The sequence below is a fragment of the Alligator sinensis genome, unplaced genomic scaffold, assembly GCF_000455745.1.
Source record: "Alligator sinensis unplaced genomic scaffold, ASM45574v1 scaffold1207_1, whole genome shotgun sequence".
Taxonomy (NCBI): domain Eukaryota; kingdom Metazoa; phylum Chordata; order Crocodylia; family Alligatoridae; genus Alligator; species Alligator sinensis.
This window is the reverse complement of record NW_005842867.1, coordinates 584,612-595,253: the sequence shown is the minus strand read 5'-3', so window position 1 is coordinate 595,253 and position 10,642 is coordinate 584,612. Positions and strand designations below refer to the sequence as shown.

The following is a 10,642-nucleotide window of genomic DNA, read 5'->3' as shown; positions in this document are numbered from 1 at the left end:
CCCTACACGTAGCTTTCCAAAACGTGCAGTTCATGTCCCCTTCTGCCAGGAACTAAGACAGCAGGTAGGCTAAACCACCTTCAGGCTGGCCCTGGTTACTTAAGTGGTTCTGAGGGCCAGTGGCCCAACTAATCAGCTGATGCCAGGTGCCAGTGTAAGTATGGCTGCTCACTTACAAGCAGGCAGCCTTTTCAGTGCCTAGCAAGCTATTCGGTAAGACAAATGCTTCTTTGTCTAGTTCTGGGCTTCTTCTGCTTTATTCTTAGTTCTCTGGTTCCTACCTTTGATTCCTAGTTTTCCAGTCCCTTGGTCCTGCCTGGTTGTTCCTAGTGTCCTAGTCTTGATTATATGTGTTCTTGGTTTCCTGTTTACTGCTTCTTAGCTTCCTTGCTTCATCCTTGTTTCAGGCTCCAGCCTAGACCCTGTGCTTTCAGACTATTTCCAGCTCCTTGACCCGCTTCAGCTCCAGGCTCTGGTCTGCCTCTGGTCTGATTCCCTGCCCCCTGTTCCTAATCCCCCCCCGCCCCCCCCCTTGACTTGGCTTGCGGTTCTACCTAGTGGCTACATAGATCCCAGTCATTGACAGACCTTGACCTCCTGACCTGCTTACTCCTGATTCCCCAACTCTAACTGGGATCCTTATTTTCCTACCCTTCTCTGTTCTTGATCCCCTGGATTGTTACCCTCTAGGATCAAGCTCTGACCAGCTATGTCCTGCTTGTATCCTTGACACCTTAACAAGTTCTGCTTTAACAGTCTTACTCAAAATGGTAAACTCCAAGCAGGGGCCTTTTCTGTTCCACATTCTATATAGCTCTGAGCACAATGCCAGTGCTCAACAAGTAAACACCAGTATCCTCACTTGTCTTGTACTTTTATACATAGTCACTAATCTTACTTGGAATATTCTTCACTGACCAGTATTTTTAGATATTCCTCTTTCCACTTCCCAAATCCTAGCAAGAATTGCAACATGGAGCTGACTTTATGATTTCATTTTCATTGTGAGTTGTAAACAATTCTTAAATCCCCATCCAGGCCCCCAAGAGCAGCGTGGGTTGAAGATTCACATTCCCACAATGGCAACATGAGAGACTAGACTGCCATCCAAGGAAAATGACTTTTTGTATAATCATCTTATTTTTAATTTTAGGCATTTTGCCAGGATTTGGTGTTATCTTAACCATTCCGATGGGGATATAGATGTTCGCTTTGAAAGCTTAGTGACTATAAAATTCTCCCTTCTCAGCTATCTAGTCTGGATCCCAGCCAAGGTGCAACAGGAAATGCTAGTTCCAGCACTTCCGACTATTTGGGGAGGTCAGATCCCATGAGTTTTTCCATTGACAGCAATGAGAGCTGGAGAGATCAGATCTTTAATAAGAAAATGGTAAAACGTGGTATGAAAATCCTCTTTTGATAAGTACAGCAAACCCAGGAGACCCTAATGATGAAGGCCATAGTCACAGTGACCCTGAACTATTTGACCAACATGTGGATTTTTCTAAAAGAAACCACTTCCTTTTTCTCATGCACACAGCTTGCAGATCATCGTTGTCTCACATTGTAACTTTACTACATATTAGCCTTCAGTGGCCAAATTAAATATAGGCATGACTTCACTAAAGCCAAAGTAGAAGATTTGGTGGAGATACAGTAGAAATGACCCTTCAAGTATATGAGGGAAGCGGTTTCTTTTCCAAGGTAAACAATGCATTTGGATATCATGCCCAGACCACCTTTCAAAAAAGGGTATAATGATAAACTAACCACTAAGAAGGTAAAAATCTTGAGTTCATGGCCATGATATCAATTTGGGCAGTGTTTCTACAGAACTGTGTGAAATGTTCATATCAGTTGCAATCAGCTAGAGTTTGAGGTCTAATATTTTCTATCAGATATCTGCATAGTAGAAAAAGCCATGAATCCCAAAGTAATAACCCAGCTGACTGCCTACTCCCCCATCCCATCCTACAACTGGCCTCCTTTTCCCTTTAAATCAAGGGTCTTGTGCTCCCCTATGCTATCTTGTACATATGGTGGCTGTGACTTCTCATTTGGAAAGATATTGTAGAGGAGTCAGAAAGTGTCCTGTGCACATTCCTTTCTTTCTCTCTTTCACACACTCACAGTTGGTGGATCTTTCCTAAATTACTAGGATTAGATAACATTCTATAAGGCCTGCTGTGACAGCTGGGGATCCTACAAGGGTTCCTTAGAAAATAGGGAAGTGCCATGATTAATCCCTGAAGATGTCAGCAGTAAACACTATGCTGTGGTAGCTACCTGCCCTATAATTCACCATAGTATATAGTTGTTATAGTATGAGACAAAATTTCTGTCTCCTATTTTTTCTTGGTGACAAGAGGTGTAAATATATGAAGGCAGGGCGAGGATGGTTCCTTCCCTGCCAAAATGCCTTTGTGGCTGGGAACACTAGCACCATCACAAGGAAAAGCCAGCTGTAAACCTCCTCTTACAAAGACTGGAGGAGGAGTTCACCACATACAAAGGGAAGCAGAAGACCTCTACATCCCAAAGACTGAAACTAAGATGACTCCAGGGACTGGGGGAAAATATTTCTTTGAAGGCTTGTGTTTATGATATTTCAACTCCATGAAATCTTGAAAGAGTCAGCTAATTATAGGATGACTGTAGATCTTGGTTTGGCCAGGACAGTCCCAGATTTCAGAAGCCAGTCCCAGCTGGCCAGTGAAAATTAAAACAAGTGTCCAGAGTGCAGGGCATAAGGTTGGGAGATGAATCCACATGAGATGTGAAATAAGAAGCCCTAGCAGACAGCAAAATTGCCCTGGAATAGATTCACTTGATTAGTGGAATGGCCATTAAAAAGGGGAGATAATTAATAGCTGTGAAGTAAAGGACAATGGGTCATTAACAGGCCACTGACTCCCTTAGCTGCCTGAATAGTACCATGATGCCCTGACCTACCTCTGTCTGCATCAGCACCCCTGACTTGAGGGTGGGATAGTGTCCTGGATTTCATATTGTCCCATATGGTCACCCTAGCTAATTGCCAAACCCTAAGGCAATGAAATTCAGGGTTCATTTTGCAAGTCAACCTCTGTTTGAGCAGTCCTACTTTACATCTGATGGTGTAACATCTTCATTACATAGGATTTTACAAGTTAGAGATGAGAAGGGAAAAAGCCCACTGGATCATCGAGTCTGTTCACTTGCAAAGACAGTTGGCAGTCCCCTACTGACAGTACAATTGATTTAAACTTAAAGGGCATTTTTACATGTGCTCCACAGGTGCCGGGGTGGGGGCACTTTAATTAGAGCGGCTCTGAGAGCCACTCCAATTAAAGCACCCACAGTGTCTCATGTATCAGTGTCCCCGTTCTTCAAAATGGCAGCAGGGGTGCTTTAAATAAAGCTCATCAAACAAGCTTTAGTTAAAGCACTCCCACCGCCATTTTGAAGCATGGGGACACTGACACACGAGACGTGGAGGCAGCTGGAGCACACTAACTACCACACTTCAGCAGACTTGATTAATCGAGTCTGCTCTGACATGCTGTGATTAGAGTACATCAGAGCAGCCTCCCTGCATGCCTAGAGGCACCCAAAGGGCCCAAAAGCTCTTTATAGGGCTGCTTACTTCCATTAACATAGGAACTGGCTACATACTTTTTTCAGTCCAGCTTTACTTTGGATAAACTGAAGGACCAGAAATACTGTCATAATCCAACAAGTCTAAGCAATTCTGAAATCTAGCTCATGAATCCAGCACATGAACAGAGATGATAAAAATAAATAAGCAAACAAATATTCTTCAGTTTGCTATAGCCTTGATCCAAAACCCACTAAAGCCTTCCTAGTGAGTCTTCCTACTGATTTCAGTGAGCCTTCAGTTACAATTTCTGTTTTAAAATTAATTCTAAATTAAAGATCCAACAGTACTGGTATTTAATTTGTTGCCAAATGCCACACAATAGATCTTTTAAACAAAACTCTTAAAATGCATAGAAATTCAGATGAAGTGACTCACAAGGCTGAACAAATAAGGCACAACCACGCCTACTTGTGCCTCTCCAGCTCCCTTTAAGACAATACAATATTTTCTCTCTGTTTGGCGACAGAGAAAAATATTGTAATTTTAGTTGTTGACTGGCTAGAAAAGGAAAAATGTCTGATTAGTGACCAGTTATAGGGCCCTCTCTGTCTTGTGCAGAGGTTGGTTATAAATCTAGAGAACATTACTGAGAGCTGTGTAGCATGCCGTATAAAAAAAAATGGGATTAGCGTTTATTAGAATTAGTTTGTAGCTACTTTTATGAATAAAACTATTATCATCTGAAAGTGCTTTCCCACTGAAAAGGCTACTGGCTAGACAGAGCAGGAAGGCAAAAGGTGCTAATTCCAACAAATTAGTCCTATGAGAGCTGCTTCTCCTCTAACTTATGTAAGATGTGTTATGTGCTTAGTGCTATAGAAGGCATAAGAAGTTCCTACCCCAGAGATATAACAGTTGAAAGGAGAAATTCAGAAATGTGAAGACGGGTGTGAAACAAAACCTTGATCTGAACCAAACACCTGTTGCAAACAGGTGTATTTCACAGAACAAAATCCCAGACTGTTTTGAGAGAACTCAGACCAGAACGTGGAAGCTTGGGTCTCCTTTTTACTGAAATTGAAATACTTTTTCTTTAAATGTGGCAAGCAAAATTTGCACTACCATTGGCAAATCAACATCAAGAAAATGTATGTTATGGATGCCGTAACTGTTAGCACTTTATTTTGATATTCATGTTAAGATAGAAGCTCCACTGGCCACAATGAGTCACCAGATCTATACAGGATTCTATCTACTACCAACAGACTAAAAATCTCTGCATCATTGTGGTTGGTCATCATCATAAATCCTGCTACTTCATTGCAAGGCTAAAATAAAACAGGACTCCAAACAAGTTCTTGCTTTTCTTGTACTTCTGGTATGTGCAGATCCCATAGACATAAGTGGAAACATTTTTTTTCAGAAAGTCTGCAGGATCAGATTAAGTTTCTCTGGTGTTTTGGTTTACTTTTCATTGAATTCATTTTCTCTGTTGCAAGGGTAGAAGGCCAAGCTGACTGTTTGAGAGCTATGTTTATTTTTATCTGAACTGCACTCAGAAAAAAAAGTTATTATTAATGCACTATGATTAAAGTATCTCCCAAAATTATGGCCTGCTCTTCCAGCCTCCCCTACTCTACCCTGCAAATCATCCTTCAAACCAGCTCACATAGTTATTTTATTTTGATGGGTGCACACCTTTAAGGTACTTTTGCATTTATTTCCCAAACTTACTTCTTGATAGCAGCACAGAAGAAATGGGCTTTCTGAAGAGACTGAGATGAAGAGAGGATGGATGAGTGATGAATTGGGGTTACAAGGCCATTCTATATGTAAGAGCCGACTCAGAAGATGGCGTGGAAAAAGGAAAGAAAAAAGAAAACAGAAGAGCTGTAAGGAAATGTAGAACAGAGCCAAGAGGAAACTGCTTTTACTTGTTGTTTGGCCTTCATTTCTTGAAGCAGGGAACCTTGAAACCCCTGTGACTCACTGGAATGCTAACCTTCTCCTGGGAGCACAGACTGAATGTTTATGATAATGGCTCTCAAAAATCAGGGGCTTTACTAGAACAGGTGAATTCTGAGCCACTCTCAGATATTACCGTTCCGAGTTACAACATCACATCATCCATTAGGGCAGTGTAAATGCTTCACTGAATAGGGTGAACCTGTCTGTATAAGTGCTTCAGTGCTTTACTGAGTTGCAGCTTTGGACATCTAATGTGTAGTCAAGAGGAAGGAAGAGAGCTATATAGCTATGGGATCAATCCAGAGACAAGAGAGAGAAGCCTAAATTTGTTTTTCAAGCCCTCAGTTTTTAATTTCAAATTTTGAACAACATTAAAAAATGACATTCAGGTAGCAGATATGAGAACAAATATTATCTGTCTTTTTACTTCATAATAGGTATTGTATGCACTATATTTGCACCAAAATATTACTAGAAAAAAATGGGTTAGACAGACTCTTTAAAAAGCATCTTAAAAAAACTGTCCAGGTGGAGATTTATGTGAAATATTGATATGTTCTGTTGCCCAAGGTTATATTAATTTTGCTTGCAATACCTACTCTTTTCTGTCCTCTGAAATGTTGCCTATGGGACCTTTTTTTGTTTGGGTTTGGGTTTTTTTCAGAGTAAATATTCTTCATCTTGTGAATAATATTTTGTGAATAAGTGCCTAGAAAAAAACAATTCTGTATTTGAAAGCCAAATTGAGGAACATGTGAAAACAAGGACATGCAAGTCAATAATCCTAGATGATAAATATATTTGATTTGCAGTAACAAACACGTAAAGACTGAAAAATCCATTGTCAGCCCTAGAGGCCAACGTGGCTTTTATGAAAAGAAAAGAATAAATTCTGATTAAAAGTTACACTGCCTTTGTACCATGGGGAGATTCAGAAAAAAAAGAAAAATATTACATACGTGTTTGGCATTTCAAAAGCTGAAAATTTCAGGAGGCAGTGAGGGGAAAATTGATTAAAGTCAAACATGAAAAAGAGGAAAAACCTCCAAGAAATAAACCAGAACATTACTTCACTTTTCCCTAAAATGTTGTTCTTTGGTACATCTTTACATTTGAACCAAACTCAATACTATAAAATATATATACACCCTTGCAAATAAGGGACATTAGGTCATGTGACTAATAAATGGACTTTGAGCAATTTCTAAGGTGAGTACTAATAACATCATGTAATGAATTTAGTAAGGAAACAAGAAAGGGTATATGTACCCTTGTTTCCAACAAAGTCTCACAGCTGGCTGGGAAGTGATTAGAGGAAGTCATCAGAATGAGAGGAGGAGGATGAGAGCAAGCCCAGAGTTTGGGGCTGCTGGAGCAGAGATCTGATGCTATCACACAGAGCGGAAAAATCAATGACCCAAGAAAGTATGCCACTTGATAATCTTGGTATAAAAGTTCAAGATCTATGAAGAGGAGAAAAAAAGTTTAAACAACTCTTCTTCCAAATCTGTGCATTACTAATAATTACTCACTACTGGGCTTTACCGTACAGAACACTTCCATGACTTAACTCTTACAGTTTCTTTTTTTGTGACATGGCCTTCATAACAAAATGTGCAGCATGCTGCATGGAGATTTTGCCATGAGAGTCAATGTTAGAATTGTCCCTTCTCAGAAAACTGAATATTAATATGGATTGTAAAACTCTGAAACCAGCTCCTTGACTGGTTTAAATGTGCATAGCCCTACTGAAGCCTGGCCTTGAGGGAGGCATTGCTTATTACAAGTCTTTGTAGCAGTAGCGTACTGCTTTAACAGGGGCAGATTTGTTTTCACATAAACTCAGTATGGCTTATGAAAATCAACTATATGCTTCTGCAAAGGGAAGGCAAGCATAAGGAAACTCAGGAACTTTAGAAGCTCTGTATTTGCATTTGCTGTGGCACGGACAATAATTCTTTAACAGGTGTTTGTGCTAAGACACTTAGGATGGCATTTAAAGGTTTTATCTTACTTCTTGAGACTTTTCTGACAGTCTTGTCCTGCTGTATCTATGGTAAATTTTGCTGCTTCTGAAGTAGTTAAAACCTACTTACATTTTTGGATAGCTTCCCCCATCCCTTCTACCCCTTGAAGAAATCAATAACAATTTGATTTCTTTTTCTTTATCATTGCTGATTACATTCTGGCACTAGGAACAAAAATGTGAGCAGACTACAGAGAGGCTGGGGGAATCGACCGGCTCTTGTTGGCAACAAGGTGCAAAGGAAAGCCTAAGCTTGTGGTAAACTTTTCTTCTACACTCGACTTAATACAGTTGCCTGTATGGCATATTTCTAATGCTGGAATCTAAGGCTACGTGGAGAACTGTCTTTGGTCATTCCATTTATTTGGATAGCTCTGTGCACAATGAAATACTGAATACACACGTACTTTTGAAATTTATCTTGGATTCCTTATCTAAATAACTTCATTTTAAACATGAATGATCTTTTGTGAGGGGACATTTCATAGATAAACTTTGGGGATACTTTCTACCTCAGCTGCTACTTGAAATTGGAAATCTGAACTTTGTTATTTTTTTATTACTTATAGGCAATTACTAATGTAATTCCACTACTACTATATAGAACTGGGAGTCAAGCCAAAATAACACCTAAGAGTAAGATAACAAACATTTAAAAGGCTTTTACATGCGAAAGGAATCTAATAGGAGTAAAGTAACTTATCTAAATCTTTACTTCTGTTGCCTACATTGGTGCTTGTTTAGTGTTTGGTTTTATGAAGTTTGAGCAGTAATCAAGTCACAAAGTATGTTTTCCTACGTTTGAGAAAAATGGCTACATGTAAGTTATATGCTTGCGCTCTCTCTCTCTCTCGATATATTAGTTAGTTAGTCTATAAAGGTACATGTCTACCCTGCCCTCTAGTTATGCTCAACCATCCACAAGCTTTTCAAGCAGTATTACCAAGCACTACATTCATATTTGTAACACTGTACTAGGTTTGTTTGTGAGGTCAGAGTGATTTTGTTACTGTGATGGTCCAGAAATGATGCGAGAGGCAAGGGTTCTTCGGACAAGATCTTTTACTGGACTCACGCTGGAGCTGGGAGAAAATCAGACAAACTTTTGAATGCAAGAAGTTCTTCCTCAGGTCTCTGATTAGGTCTGATTAGAGACCAAAGGAAGAATGCCTTACATTCGAAAGCTGGCCTTTCTCCCAGCAGCTACAAGTGGGTCCAATAACAGCTCTCATCCTCCAGAAACGCTTGCCTCTCGTGTCATGTGTAATGCCTTTGTCCTGCTGCACTGGCTTAGCTTGTGGAAGGTCCAATGCAGCTGTTCAAGTTTAAGGTCTGCCTTTTGCCCTAAAGACAAGCTCACCTTTGCAGCTCCCAGAGGCGACCCTTTGCCTATCCTTCAGCACCCTGGAGCCAAGCAGCCCTAAGACTTTCCTTTGCACTGAGGTAAGGTGCCATGGTGTGGTCTTCACCAGGACCCTCACCCTGGCCCTCTGGCTCCCTACCACTGCCATCATGCTGAAAGGAAGACTAGGAGAAGGAAGCTCTTTGTCTCACAGCGCCGCATACAAAAGCATGGAACTCCTTGCCAGCAGAGGTTGTGGAAGCTAATAGTTTAGTCAGATTCAAAAAGGGACTGGACAAATCCTTGGGGGAAAGGGGCATGGGTAGCTATTGGGCACAGGAGTGAGAGATACAGCCTCTGAATCAGGACTCCCAAGACCTTAAAGACTGGAGGCTGCAAGGGCAAGAGAGGAAGAGCAGAAACCCCCACCATTCATATCCAGTTCCCTCCCCCTTCCAGCCTCCACCCTCTGCCACGGTGTGACTGGCAAAGATCTGGGAAGTCCATTCCTTCCAAGCCATGATGTTACCAGTAACATTAAGAACTTCATTGTTTGTAAGAACTACAGCAGGTAACTGGTATTCAAGCCCAGCATTTATAAAACACTTAGCCTTATGACAATCAAAGCACTGTATGGCCCCTTCCTTTGCTTTTAAAGGTTTGGGTCAAGCCAAAAGAACAGCACAGGAAAAATTGTGTTACGAGAGCAGTATCCCAGAAGCCAGCTCAGCATTTTAAAAACGAAGTGCAATTCGTAATAATAGCTATTCAAAGCTAGCATCCTGACTCCCACTGTTTGGTGTTCAGGCACCAAGCTGCTGAAAGGAGTGAATACATTTTTCTAGCATGGGAGGCAAGTTCTGCTCATAGATCCTAGAGAAGTAAAGCTGGAAGGGGCCTCAAGGGATCCCCAAGCTGTGGTACGTGTACCCCTGGGGGTACGCCAGACATCATTGAGGGGTACATGGGAGAAACTGTCACAGTGGATTTAATTTTCATTACGATAGTAACTGGCATTGAAGGGTTTAAAGCATAAAAAATAGGCTGGTAGGGGTGCATGGGCAGCTGGTAAATCTGGAAGAGGGTACATGATGAGGAAGTTTGGGAACCTCTGATCTAGTCCAAGCGGGGATCAAAAACAGCTGGCATGTCTCAGCCACACACACTGTTGATCTATTCTGTGCTGAAGGAAGGGTTTGCCCAGCCCACTCACGACCAGGAATCTCAGTTTTCGACAAGCTTCGTGCTCACAGAAGTAAAATCGGCACTAGTGAGTCGCTCAAAAGGACCCTGGATACTGAAGGATGAGCCTGGGCAGGACCGACCTAGGCTCTGAGCCAGCGGAGGGGCACTTTGATGCCAGCCGGGTCCATTGCGGGGAGCCGAGCCAGGGCCACCTCAGTGCAGCGGGGCTGGAAGGGACCTCCAGAGGGCCTGGGGCAGGGTACCTGGCATCCTATGCCAGCCCTCAGCTCCAGTCTTCCCTAAAGGGGCTCACTGCCCTGTGCTGCTCCGAAACTGCCCCCAAGCCCCTCTGGCAGACAGGGTCTTTGGGGAGATGCGGTCTCTCTTATCAGGCCAAGGAAAGAGTTGGAAAAGCTGCTCTTTGCAAGCGGTCGGGCACAAACCCCTTCTTGAGGCAGAGGAGAAGGACAAGTTGCTGTAATAGGAGAGCTCACGTCCACCCGAAGCCCCGCGCCTGCTACGACGTCCTGAGTCCAACACG

At 41.9% G+C, this 10,642-nt stretch overlaps 1 protein-coding gene across 1 annotated transcript in view; it reads right to left on the bottom strand.

The window, feature by feature from the left end:
* Nucleotides 1–6,751, bottom strand: part of LOC102368315 (protein eva-1 homolog C-like) — a 33,257-nt gene extending 26,506 nt beyond the window's left edge. The window contains exon 1 of the mRNA XM_025191884.1: nt 5,315–6,751. The gene's annotated coding sequence lies outside the window, so the exon portion shown is untranslated. The remainder of the gene's footprint in view (nt 1–5,314) is intronic.
* Between the last annotated feature and the right edge of the window lie 3,891 nt (nt 6,752–10,642).